The sequence below is a fragment of the Mesocricetus auratus genome, unplaced genomic scaffold, assembly GCF_017639785.1.
Source record: "Mesocricetus auratus isolate SY011 unplaced genomic scaffold, BCM_Maur_2.0 Super-Scaffold_100011, whole genome shotgun sequence".
NCBI classification, from domain to species: Eukaryota; Metazoa; Chordata; class Mammalia; order Rodentia; family Cricetidae; genus Mesocricetus; species Mesocricetus auratus.
In genome coordinates, this window is record NW_024429195.1 from 31,775,706 (window position 1) to 31,790,090 (window position 14,385).

Consider the following 14,385-nt stretch of genomic DNA (forward strand, 5'->3'; position numbering starts at 1 on the left):
AGAAACACATTGGTAGTGCAAGGTACCATGGACAATAGAAAAATGAAAACCAAGGAAACTTTCTTATTCTATTAACTGAGTACCTGAAAGTGTGCTCAGAACTCAAAATTGAAAAATGTTTTTTTTTAAATCTTACATGAAGGGGAGAAAGTTATATTCTTTTTGCTGATAATTTCTGATCTATATTTTGTAAATTACCAGAATGTGCAAATTAGCAGAATTTACAGAACTATGAAAATTTTTGACTCAAATTGAAACTGTATAGCCACAAAGATAAACTCAGTTAACATGTATGACCTTTACATTTGACTAAACTTTAAAGAGCTGCTTATTGAAGAACAGAGACTAAACAATTGGGGTTATAATGGTGTAAATACAAACACAAGGAAAGTGAAAAGTGTTTTATAAACCGCAAAATGTGTTTTCCAGGAGCAGTTTATTTGCCTTGACTTACAAAAAAGTCGCCATCTCATTGAAGTGATGAGAACTGGTGATGGAACCCTTAGCCACACTCAGGGAATAGACATTGAAAGCAGCAAAACAGGGTGACTGTTCTCTGACCAAGTGTACCTGAAGGGGTCTTGGGTTTCCTGCCTCCCCTAAATGATCATGTCTACCTGGAGGCTCCAAGCATAAGTGGGACTGAAACTCCAGTTCAGACATCAACCCGTTAAATGAGCAGCGTTAGAATCAAATTGCCAAGTTTTCATGGAGAAGATGGATTACAATGACCCTCCCCCAATTTCAGCCCAGTTCCTAAATGATTTTAGGGTTACCTCTTCATGGCAGGGAATGGTGCAGTGGCATCAGAGGACCATTAATGAAATGCTGTTTCCTTCTGTTCATGAAAATTGAATCAGGAAAACAATGATGTTGGTGGAAACTGAGCATCCAGTTAATCACCTACGCAACTACCTCCCAGAATTCATATTCACCTTAACCTGTGCTATGGACCGTCTCTTTCAGATGAGCAATAGGGAATCTGACTATAACTGAGTTTAACTTTTCCTTCTGTTCCTCTGTTTCTTTCTTTGACTGCTTACCAGTCCCAATTCTGCTTTTCCCCCCAGTATTTTGTGATTTCTTACTTCCTCAAAGCTCTCTCCAGCTCTCACCATTGTCTGTCTTGCTGCTGCTGCCAGCAACTGTAAACCAGGCAGCTTAAATAAAAAGACTCAGCTTTCTCTCATCCTAGTCATCATTCCAGCTGCCAAGATTACCAACCTGGCCCATTGTTTCTCGTTTAGTTGCCAATAAAATTATCCTTGGGTTTCTTTCAAAATTTTTTTATTAGGAAGAAATGTTTTAGAGTTTATTGCCTTTTTTGGTAATGGAAGATTAAGTAAAATAAGAATAACACAATAAAGAAAAGTGATCAATGTAAAATAAGAAGGATAAAATTGAAATTTGTATCTTTCAAAAGGCCACACATACTTGAGAAGCAGAAAACCCAGATTTATTAAATTTCTTAAAATCATTCTTTGGACATATGTTCTTTGGTGACATAAATATTAATCAAATTACCATTATAGAAGTCAAATGGTTTACAAATTAACTTTATAGAGAAGTTATCAAATGCTAGTAGATCTAAACAAGAAAATAGATGGAGAAATGCTGTATCATAGGGATTGTAGCCAGGGAAGATGAGGAAGTTTCTCAGCTGCACATCCTGTTAAGAGAGGAGAATTCTGTACATCAAGGATCCAAACCACAAACATGGAGGACAATTAAGCAATGCAGAAACAAAGAACTAGAGGTACTAACTCTTAAACTATTTAAAAAGATAATACAATCATTTATTCTGTAAAATTTGTAAATTGTTAAGAATAGATGAAAAATCTAATGCTGAAAACTAGATATTTTGCAGATACTCTGATACATTAATATTGAAATAATCTTATAAAACTTGGTGTTAAATTTAATACAGTGAATACAATTAAGTACTACTAAATAAAATGCACATCATACGAATGCTATCAGAGAACACAGTGGTAAGAGGGACTGGCAATCCAAACAACAGAAGATAAGTGCCAGGTTCCCCATTCTATAAAAGTTTCTGAGTTTTCTTAATGTTAATGGAAGAAATGCCTGTTATAATCATGGTGGACAATTAGAAATTTGGACTGGAGGGCAATTGCTGTTTGAAAACTACAATTAATTTTGATTATTGAGTGGGATAAAGTGGGTAAAGAAAATGGCAGCATCTGCAAAAGAAAAAAAATGAAACTTTATCTTTCAGCCCTCATCGCTTACTCCCTTTCCTCCTTAGTAAGACCCTCAGTCTCATTGTTATGGCAGCACTCCTCCAAACTAAGGGAGTTATTCAGGATAACGTAAGTTTAAATCCGGGTGATGCCCATGTTTCTCTTTGCTATCTGCCCATTTTTCCAGCCTTCTTTAGAACTTCATATAGATGGTTCAATTCTGATCAGTGGAATCTAAAGACAAGTAGGAGACAATGAGGGGGGATGGAGCTGAGGTCCTCTTAGATCAGTGAGGCAAAGGGAAAGGAAAGGTTGTTGGTGTTTTCTGGAGTGGAGGCAGCCAGTTTGGGAAGATGAGGTCATGAGGTGTCAGGTGGAACTAAGTGAAAGCATTCACTATGCTTAGGACAGGGATGGTGCAGAGAAGATAGAGGGGCATGTTCCAGCCTGTGTTGAACTAGCCTTGGAACTACCTCGTGAAATGTTGCTGTTAGCTTAGACAAGAAACAGCACATCTACATATGCGCATAAATACCACACATTACATGGCACTGTTTGTGGCATTAGTTTTCATTGTTTTGATACCTGTGTGTATTCATCTGATACAAATGCAAAAGTCCCAGATATGCGGATCAAAGAAAAAATAGCAGTTTATACAATCATCCCTTACCACTCTCTGATAAGATTGTCCTACTGTAAAACGTTGTTATAGGCCTGTGCAAGCTGCAGGGCCCGAATTTGGAGATCTCTATCCCTCAAGTGAAGAGGCAGCCATGGCTCTAGCACTTACAATGTAATACAGGGATATGGAGGAGACCCACAATCCCAGGGGTTCACTGATCAGCCAGGCTAGAGGACACTAAAATTATAGGTTTGGAGACAGAGAGATGGGGGTTAGAGGGGGAAAGGGAGAAGGAAAGGAAGAGGGAAAGTGCAGGGGAGTGAGGGAGAGAGAGAAGACATTCTTTAGAGAAAATAATGTGAAGTGACTGAGACAGATATCCCAATGTCAGCCTCTGACTTCTGTACACAAACACCCAGGTGAGTGCAGACACACACAGACACACACACACACACACACACACACACAGACACACACACACACATTTTAAGAAGCAAATTGATCTGAAACTCAGAATTGTAATAGTGCATTATTAATCAATCTGATGATGCTACATAAATTGTAATATTTTAAATGTAAATAGCATTTGTATTAAATGCATTGTTCTGATAATATAATTTCAGTGGTTTTTCCACTGTATATATTTTAGACAATTTATAATTTAAATAGCTGTTTGTATTGTTAAACAAAGAACTGTGTTCTGAAACAGAAACAAAACTATAGGTATTTAAAGGAAATTGATTCTGTTATTTGAAATCATGGTTATATGCATATGAATCCCAGGAAAATAAAATGAGTGGATAAGAAACCTCATTAGGTGTCCCTGGGTAGAATAGATGGCCTGACTTAATGGGTTTGACAGTATCCACAGACCCCATAAAATATGTGGTATAGCCCTGCCATAGCCAAAGTTGAGAAAATTTATCCTGAGGCAGAAGCTGTAGTAGAGACTATTTTGTGGAGAGGAGACAGACAGCAGCAATGATACAGAATAATTTCAGGGAAGGTGTGTTGTGTGTGGTGTGGGATTACTTTATGAGTTTTCGAATGGGCTCTATGAAATATTTATAAGAACATTTAACAGCCGTTGAGTTAGACTTTCCAGCACTGTGGCCAAATACTGGAGCGACAACTGAAGGGAGGTGCCTTTCTTTAAGATGCGTCCAGGGTAGAGTTTCCTGACCCCATGTGAATTGGCAGAATGTGGCAATGGGGCTCTCAAGGTAGAGCACATTTGTCATCTTTGTCACAGCAGGAGGCTCAGAGTATGACAAGAAGGGACCAGAGATACCCCAAACACTACTTCCTCCAGCTAACTCCATCCTAAAGTTTCTAGAACGTCCCACAACAGCACCAGTAGCTATGGATCAATCATTTAAAACAAGGACTGTGAGGCTTATTTCCAGTTGAAACTGGAACTGATTTTGTTACATCATTTGCACCTCAGAAGTTTATGATAAATGATGTGGCCTCAGATTTTAATCCTAGGAAGGTGTTAGTATGTATACGTACACTGTCATCAGCTTACTGTACCTGTGGTATTAAAGGGTCACTAGGTAGCAAGAAGGCTCAGCTGGTAAAATATGCCTGACAACCTGAGTTTGATCCTGGGAGCCCAAGTGCTGGCAGGACAAAATCCTGTTGTAAATTGTCCTCTGACTCCAGCATACACATTCATATACACACAAAAAGAATAAAATATGATAACACTAAAGTGCTTCACAAACACACCAATATGTATATGTTTTACCTTTCCTCTTCCTGGAATATACTTGACATTTGTTATCGTTGTATATGGTTCTTGCATCAGGCTTAAAATCTTCTTCTTTAGACAAAAAGGGGAATTGCAGTAGCATCTCACCTTGCCAGTGAAGTTGTGTTAGAGGCCACAGCCCTTTGGGAATGGCTTCAGATGCATATGTGACCTGATGGTGGGGAGGAGTGGGGCAGGCTCTTGCTCTTCTCTCTCTCTCTCTTGACTTGAGGATCAAATTAGAAGGGCAGAGACTGCATCTTCTGGAGCAGGAAGGCTGTGGTGGTTCTTTAGTATTATCTGTGTATGTTGTTCCCCAATAAAACACCCATTCATCATTTATCTTAGGTCTAGTGAACTCATTAATGCCCTGCCTTCACACCAATAAATTCAAATTCTGGTTAGAGACAAAGAAAAGGAAAGGTGTGAGTTATTCAAAAATATTATGAAAGCTAATTTATAAGAAGAAATATCAAGTGATATCACATTTATACAAAATAAGTTAAAATGAACCATTCATGATCTAAAAATCAGAAAAACTTAGCGAAACATGAAAATGAAACACTTTTTATACAATTTAAGAGTGTGTGTGTGTGTGTGTGTGTGTGTGTGTGTGTGTGTGTGTGTGTGTGTCCTGGGAACAGCATTATCAGACATGATAAAATCTTGTCTAGCTTAGTAATTACCAATCACTTGAAACTTCATTTGAAATTTAAAGTTCTTTATAAAAACAAAAAGCAAAATCAAGCTGGGCGTAGGTGCCTGTAATCTTTGTACTGGAGAAATGGTAGCTGGAGAATTAGAAGCTACAGGACCACCTTGACTATATGATAATTTTATGGCTAGCCTGAACTATATGAGATTCTGTCTCAAAAACAACAGAAAAACAGTAACAAAGCAAAAATCAATCCATACATTGATCAAATTGCTTAGTCGCTAATATAGTTTGTACACTCACTGGCCCTCTCAGGTCAGGGGCAATATGTGGCTGTAAAGATTTGCACTTCTTGGCAGACCCTGCTCATTTTCACTTACCTGATGAACCTAGAAAATAAAGTCATGTTTGTTTTCCTACCAACAACTGCCCTAATATGTGCTCACAAAATCCAGATGACTACATCTACAGCCCTGTACAAGGATCAGGAAGGGAAGGTGGTTTTAGGCCTCTATCCTCAGAGGGTGAAGTAACTTCTCCCTGGCACTTCCAACTTGTTAAGGGCTCCTGGCCTACCATTTTCTTTCTGCTCATCACTGAATGGGACCTCATGATGGCCCCTCACACGGCAAACTGAGAAAAAAAGAAGGATGCAGAGTAAGCTGTGAAGGTCTGTATCCTGACTGACATAGTCAGTGAGAAGCTTAAGTAAGTACAGAGGAGACTCCCCATATTCAGAAGCTCCATCTGCACCCCATGAACTTTATCCAAGAACAGCCTGAGTTTGACGGCTTCCCAAGTATAAGGTTGACAAGAGCTATGGCTTCCCTGCCTGGTATAATCTTGAGTATCTCCCCAGAATCCCAGAATTTCATCCCAGTGCCATGAAATGCCAGCCCATGCCAAGTGTTCAGCCAAATTTAAGATGCATATTTGGAAGGGTGTGCAAATGTAATAACGGACGCTCCGGGCAAGCATTAGCTGTGCCTACCAAAGGCAGTGGTGGTGCGCACGGCTGGAAAAACAGAAGTAATATTACAAGGCAAATGAAGAACCAGGATCTATGTCACAAAACAAGAAGAGTGTGTGTTTTACTGTGTGAAAAACTCAGAGGTCAGCAAAGATATGTCCACACCAGCTCCACCAAATATAGACAAAGATAGTTACAGAAATTCCAAAGATAGTTACAGAAATCTATAGGGAAAATGAGAAGTTACTTTTCTTTCGTCACTTGAGGAAAATGTAATAAGACAGAGAAAATAGAATAAAATTCTAAAGAAATTCTTGTTTTAATAAACAGATGGACACACAGGTATTTCAAAGACTAAAATGGTAAAACTAAAGGTGCTTTTTCCACTCCTTCCTGACAACAGTCCCACCTGCTAGTTGCAGTCAGTCTCCAAGTTTGTTTGTTTTTGACGATCATTGTGAGACTGCTAACGTCTCCTTGACACTGTTTATTGATTTGTAACAGTATTTTTAGTATTCTCTGTGAAAACTGGGACTTTGAAACCCCTAGTCTCCCATCCATCTTTGTAAGCTCTTATATGTTAACTTTTCCATGTGTCTGGGCTTGTGATCTCTATCTGCATGGATGTATGTGTGTCTATAACATATTATCTGGCACATCTTTAAATAGGATTTAACAGGTCTCATTGCCATCATTCCTCATGCTTCGTTTGATGTACTTTACACCTTATTCTTACAGTATCTTTTATAGCAATTAAATATTCTTTAGTCTATTTACTTGGTATATAATATAAAATTATTTAAAAGATGAAAAGGCAACAAACATTGTTAAATTAGTGATGATTTTCATGTATACATCCTATATAGCATCAGTGATGTGGGTTTATGCAACTTTCTATACCTGTATAGTTCTGGTACTCCCAAGGATGCTCCTCCAGGCATCGAGTTATCCTTGATGTCTCTTTCTTCAGTTGTTATATCCTTATTTTCTAGAATATTTCTCCTATAGATTCCTGAATTTTAGACATTGTGTCCTCATCACTCTTGGAATTATCTTTGGCTTTAATGAATAAACTGACTTGATAATTTTGCTTTTTTTCACATGGGTGGACTGGTATACTGGCATTTGCAAAGATGACGGCTCCTTTGCCCTGCATTCCTCTGCAGACTATGCCATTTTAAATTCACTATTTTCCTTTAAGTTTTGATAATCATGCTTTTGTGTTTCTTTGTAAACAGGATGCTAATGAGAACCTGATGATAATGAGGAAAGCGCTGCCAGGAACACACATGCACATCCTTCTGGCATGGTGTGTAATTAGTTTCCTCCTCTGGAAGCTTTCAGAGCCTCTGCTTTATCCCTGGAATGCTGGGATTGCATCAGGAAGTTTACAGACTTGTAGCTAGCCTTGTTTAATTTTTAATTTCTGCTGCTCTTGCTCAGCCTTATCTGAACTCATCCCAGAAAACACTTCTTCCTATTGTGTTATATTTCAGTATTCTCTCTCCTTTGAGTCATTTCTTTTTAACAACACAGATAGTTTTCTCTCTGGATATTTCATATATAAATCTTAACTTTCTGCTGTTTTATAGACATTCCTTTGTTGTTTCAAATTTTAATCTGATTTGTATCTTTCAGGATACCCTATACCCTGCTGATTTTTAGTTGTTCTATTCTTTGAAATCTATCAATCAGCAATAAAATAAATGTAATGTAAGGAGTGCATAACTGTAAGGAGATGCACTGTTTATCACTTCTTATTATCTGTTTATGTGTTTCAATGTGTAATATACATAAGCACATACACACATATGTGAAATGTGTTTATTAGTCAATACACTTTAAAACTACTGATTTAAACCATAATTAATCATTGTCCTACAATGTTACAGAAGCCCTTTCTCCCCATTCCTCTCTCTCCCTCTCTGTCACTCTGTCTGTCTCTGTCTGTCTGTCTGTCTGTCTGTCTGTCTGTCTGTCTCTCTCTCTCACATACACACACACACACACACACACACACACACATCTCTGTCTCATCTCAGTCTCTGGCAGAGTCTCACTCTGTATCCTTGGAACTCCTGTGTAGACCAGGCTGAGCTCACACAGATCTGCTCCCATGTGCTAGGATTAAAGGCATAGACTACCATGCAAGGTCCAAAGTTTCTTTTTGATTTATTGACACATTACCCTCTAGGGTTTCTCAAAAATCTAATAGTATTTTTTAATATTTATTTTCCCAACTTTTAACACCTACGTTTTCTTGTTTTTATAAATTTGTTCCTTTATTATTCTTAACGACCTCATAGTAAGAGCCCTCTAACATCTAATACTTCTTTGACTCTTTGTCTATAATAAAGAATTTGTTTAACTAGCATAGCTTGTTTGCTTGGAAGTGTCACTCAGAATTCCTAGTCTTTTTGCCCCAAACACACTCCAATATGAGCTTTTCACTTCAAGACTGTAGCAGAACCAGTTTTTTGACAGCTATTTCACAGTGCCACTAAGATGCCTGTATTCCACATACTGATGGTGCCAAGTAAGGGGGTTGGTGTTGCTTTGGGAGTAGGAATCTCAGCTGACTTTTTTCCTTTGGTCACATGGGATACAGCTCCATTGAAGTATGTCTTTTCCTTTGGGGAGGTGAACAGATGTCTAGTCACCCCTGAGAGGGCACTGACAAGAGGAAGAAGAAATTATTCCACCCATTCTAGCATGGTGTAGCAGTGAGTTTATTTGGTTGACCTCTAAGAGCATAAGACAGAGTAGTTAATGATTCCCTAACACACCCATCAAATGAAAAATCCCATCAAATAATTCAGGGCATCGGCATCACTCAAATTCCCTACACTACTTGAGGCATCTCCACCAACAGCATCTTACCTTCCAGATGTTGCTTATTGTTTACATAATCGTTTGAAGGGACCTCAGGAGCATGGAAAGATTTGAACATCCTGAGTCTTTGTCTTCATGAGTTTCATGAACCTTGCCAATTCCCTCACCCTCTCTTCTCCCCCCTTCTTCCAGGAGGAAATAATTCAATTCAAGGAAAAGGCTATGGAAGAATTGTAGAGATTTGACATTTCCAAAGCCTTGTTCTACTTGTTCAGCATGATTTCAGCACTGTATGCTGTATGGGATTTTAGGAGAAAAGTTCTCTGAACTTAATCCTAATGGTGAAATAAAAGACACTAGCTTCTGTTTTAAGAAGTAGGAGGATGTTGTCACATGATCTAACTCTTCTAAATATAGTGCTTTAATGTACCTGGTACATCCTGGCTCATTCCTGTCCTGTACTCGCTAACTTGTACCTGAAATATCTGTGGAAATAATTTAGGGGGAATTTGGTTGATGTCTAGTGTTTGAGGCAGTTTGAGTTGTCTGCTGTGTTGTATTTCCATAGCCACAGGTCAATCAGTTTATATTATTCACAGATTCCTCTAATTATGTTGTTGATTTCTCTACTGTTTTCAAATTGTCAGAATACCCCCACGCACACAAGGTATCTTGTCTTTTCATGTTAAATTTTTTAAATTTAATTTTTCATTCCAACTAAAGTTCTCCAACCCAGCCCTCCTCCCGCCAAGGCATAGGACAAGGTAAGTAAGACAGACCAACAGCCTACACAATGGGAAAAAAATCTTCACCAACCCCACATCTGACAGGGAGCTGATCTCCAAAATATGTAAAGAACTCAAGAAACTAGACATCAAAATACAAAATAACCCAACTGAAAAATTGGGTACAGAACTAAACAGAGAATTCTTAACAGAGGCATCTCAAAGGGTCAAAAGTCACTTAAGGAATTGCTCAACATTCTTAATCATCAGGGAAATGCAAATCAAAACCACTCAGTTTCCATCTTACACATGTCAGAAGGCTAAGATAAAAAATACTTATGACAGCTTATGTTGGAGAGGATGTAGAGTCAGGGAAACACTTCTCCACTGCTGGTGAAAGTATCTTGTCTTTTTCAATTCAAATTTGTGTGTGTGAGAGAGAAAAACAACCCCCCTCCTCTTACGCAAATACACACAAGCTAGACAAATGTAGACTTCCTTGGGTTAATCTTTGCTATAAATGGCAAGGACCTGAATCCTATTCTTACCTGTACAAATCTTGAGAGTACTTAGCTAGCTTGCAGAAAGAAACTCATGTTTATTTTAAATTATAGGAATGCCATATAAGGGACTGTTAAGATGTCTCAGTGGGTAAAAGTGCTTATTGTACAAGTGTAAGATTTGAGTTCAGCTCCCCAAATAACCATGGAAAAGCCATAAAAGGCATGTATCTCTAACTCCAACAGAGGGGTACAGGGACAGAAGGATCACCTGACCTTACTGGACAGCCAGCCTAGTTAACCAGTGAATTCCAGGTTCAGTGAGATAGCATATGTCAAAAAAGGAATATGGATAGCCTGGACCTATATCTCTTCAGGGGAGCGCTTGCCTTGAATGTTTGCAGTCCTAGGTTCAATCCTCTTTGCTGCCCAATAGTAATAATAAGTCACACATAAGCATGTTTATACATATGTGCACACATACATACATGACACAGACATACAAAAGTAACACATTAAAATAAAAATTCAATACAATTGGATAATTAAGTAAATTGTGGTTTATACTCCCACAGCATGCTGTGGTATCATTAAAGTGCATGTATATGGGGCCAGGGAGATGTGTCAGTGAGTAAAGCATTTCACCATACAAGCATGGGCACCAGAGTGTAACTACATAGAACTCTTCTACATCAGGGATGGTGTGCATATCTGCAATCCCAGTGCTCCTTCTGTGAGATGGGAGGCAGAGTGAGGAGAAACCCTGGAAACTCAAGGCTCAGGGGACCCAGCATACACAGCTGTGGATAGACCACTTTCAACCAAGGTGGAAATTGTGGACTGATACCTATGGTTATCATATGACCTCTCTCCTATCTCTCTCTCTCTCTCTCTCTCTCTCTCTCTATATATATATATATATATATATATATATATATATATATAATGTGTGTGTGCCTGTCCACCTGCATTCATATACACACACACACACACACACACACACACACACATAAAAGCAGTGTATCTGAAGTTTCTTCAAGTATGTGGATAATTTTAATGATATAAGTTAAAAATAGGTGCATAAAATGCATGTGTATGAGATAATTCAAATCAAATTATAAATCTGTCAGCAAAAGTGCATTTTAATAAAAAGAACAAGGATCAAATACTAATGCATTATTAGCTTTGTTCTCTTTTTGTAGTTTGTACAGTGTATTTGGTTTTACATAATATGATATTTTAAATTTATAAATTGAAATTTTAAATCCAATTTTCAATTTTATATGTTTAATTGTTATCCTAGTTACTGTTCTATTGCTGCGAAGAACCACCATGACCAAGGAAACTCTTGTAAAAGAATATTTAATTGGAAGGATTGTGTGCAGTTTCAGGTTAATGTTTGATCATCATGGCAGGAAGCAGACAAGCATGACACTAGAACTTTATATGGATAATAGTAAGAGTTTTATATCTTGATCCTCAGATGGAGAGAGAGAAAATAAGAAAGGGAATTAGGAATGTAGAGAGGTAGATATGTAGGTAGGGTAGGTAGGTAGGTAGGTAGATAGACAGACAGACAGACAGACAGATAGACAGACAGACAGATAGACAGACAGTCTGATAGAGTGTGCCTGGCATGTACTTTTGAAACCTCAAAACCTATCACCAGTGATCCACCTACTCCAACAAAGGCTTGCCTCCAACAATAAGGCCATGCCTCCTAAGTCAAGGCTAAACTTCATAATCTTTTCTGAACAATTCATCAATGGCCACTAAGCATGCAAATATATGTCCTTATGAAGACCATTCTTTATTCAAAACACTACAGTCCTTGAGGGAGATTCTGCCTCTGTTCTTGACTTCATTCTCTGTAACTGGTGCATGATAGTAGTTTTCAGATAGCATGTTCACATTATCTTTCATGTGTTTTTTTTTTAGCTGTGAAATCAATTGATTTTAAGTTCTTTGAAGATAGAGTCTAATGTCTGTCTTTAAACAATGGATTTAAAGGGCCAAAAAGATGGCTCAGCATATAATTTAACTTGTCACGCAATCCTGGCAACCTGAGTTTACCTCAAAAAATCCATGCAAAAGTAGAAGAGAGAAATAACTCCACAAATTGGTCATCTAACCTATACACACACACACCATGGCACTCATATCACTATACACATAGGCATACATGCATATACACAGAGAGAGGGGAGGGAGGAAGAGATACTATGCCCATGTACACACTAAAAATAAAATGATAAATTAAAAACATTTTTTTCTTTGAGGACAATGTAGGTACACAAATTCTTTGACTTGGAATTCATATGCAGAGTTGCTGTATGGGAAAGTATTTCTCAGGGTGTGGGACTGTGCATGACGGGAAATTTGAAGAAAATTTAGGGTAGTTTTTGAGGGTTAATTAATTTCACTGGCACCATTTCTTATTATGGAGATAGTTGAGCTGACTGTATGAAATAGTGGCGCAAATGTATCATCTTTGGTTTCTTTTTTCAGCATCTTAAGGTCTTTATTATACAAGTCTTTCACTTCATTATTTTGAATTATTCCAAGATATGTATTCAAGGCAATTGTAAATGGTATTGTTTCCTTGATTTCTTTTTTGATATGTTCATTATTTGAACATCTTCCTGTGCTATCAACTTTCTCTTATGATTGTGTGCATTGTGTCCCATACTGCTTTTGTGTATTGATTTTGTGTCCTCCTGCATCGATGAATGTGTTTATCTGCTGCGGGAGTTTTCTGCTGGATTCTTTAGGGCCTTTTATGTAGGAGTTGTATCATCTGCAAATAAGGATACCTTGATTTCTTCCCTTTCTAGTTGTATCCTTTTTTATTTTCTTCAACCTTATGGGTCTAGCTAAGACTTTCAAGTAGTATATTAAACAGGGTGGGGAGAGTGGACATCCTCGTCTTGTCCCTTATGTTAGTGGCATATTTCAAGTTTTTCTACATTTAGGATGACGCTAGCTATGGGTATCCTGTATATTGCCTTTATTATGTTGAAATAGGTTCCCTGTATCTATATTCTCTCCATAACTTTTGTCATACATGGATGTTTGATTTTTTGTCAAAGGTCTTTTCTATATCTAATGACATGATCATGTGATTGTGTCATTTAGTTTATTTATGTGATGGATTACATTTATTGATTTATGACGATCCCTGCATCTCTGGGATGAAGCACACTTGACTTTGATGGATATCCCTTTTGATATGTACTTGAATTTTGTTTGCAAGTATTTTATTGAGAATTTCTGCATTCATGGTCATCAGACATATTGTCATATAATTTTCTTTGTCTGGTTTTGGTAGGCATCAGTGTAATACTGGCTTGATGAATTGAATATGAAAATGTTCCATTTTGTGAAATTGCTTGAGAAATATTGGTGTTAATTTTTATTTTAAAGTCTGATAGAATTATGTACTGAAATCCATGTGGCTTAGGCAGTTTTTAGTTGGGATATTTTAAATTACTGCTGCGATCTCTTTGGGATTTTAAGTCTATTTAAATTACCTCTTCACCTTGATTTAACCCTGGTAGTTTGTATAAATCTAGAAATTAATTAATTTCTTTAGATTTTTCATTTAGGTGAAAAATGTATTTTAAAAAATATGTCCTTATGATTCTCAGAATGTCCTTAGTGTTTGTTATATCTACCTTTTATCTCTTAATTTGGATCATTTCTCTCTTACTTTTGGCTAGTTTGTCAAAAGATATGTAAATCTTGTTAATCTTTCCAAGGTACCAACTCTGTGTTTCATTGACTTTTTGTTTGTTTTAGGAACAGTGTTTCTCTATGCAACCCTGGGTACCTTGGAACTCATTCTGCTTTTATTATTGTTTTCTTTGTTTATATTTTATTATTTTTAGCCCTGATTTTGCTAATCTTTTGTGTATCTGTGGGGTGGGTTATTAGCTATTCTTGTTTTGGGGGGTATTCAGATACATCATTAAGTTATTAATTTGCGATCTCTCAACTCTTTTGATGTAGACATATAAACTTTGCTCTTATGTCTGCATTCATTGCGTTTCATAGGTTTTGATTTTTTAAGCAATTTCATTCAGTTCTAGGGTTTTCTAAATGTGATTTTTTTCTTCATCTAATGT

At 37.3% G+C, this 14,385-nt stretch overlaps 1 protein-coding gene and 1 long non-coding RNA gene across 13 annotated transcripts in view; one reads left to right on the forward strand and one right to left on the reverse strand.

The window, feature by feature from the left end:
- The window catches only part of LOC101823368 (EGF-like and EMI domain-containing protein 1), a 648,492-nt gene that overhangs the window by 148,914 nt on the left and 485,193 nt on the right, over positions 1 to 14,385 (forward strand). The gene's annotated exons all lie outside the window — the stretch shown is intronic.
- LOC110340822 overlaps positions 1 to 14,385 on the reverse strand; it is a 51,234-nt gene that overhangs the window by 702 nt on the left and 36,147 nt on the right. Inside the window, exon 2 of the long non-coding RNA XR_002382655.2 lies at positions 777 to 838. This is a non-coding gene — a long non-coding RNA (uncharacterized LOC110340822). The remainder of the gene's footprint in view (positions 1 to 776; positions 839 to 14,385) is intronic.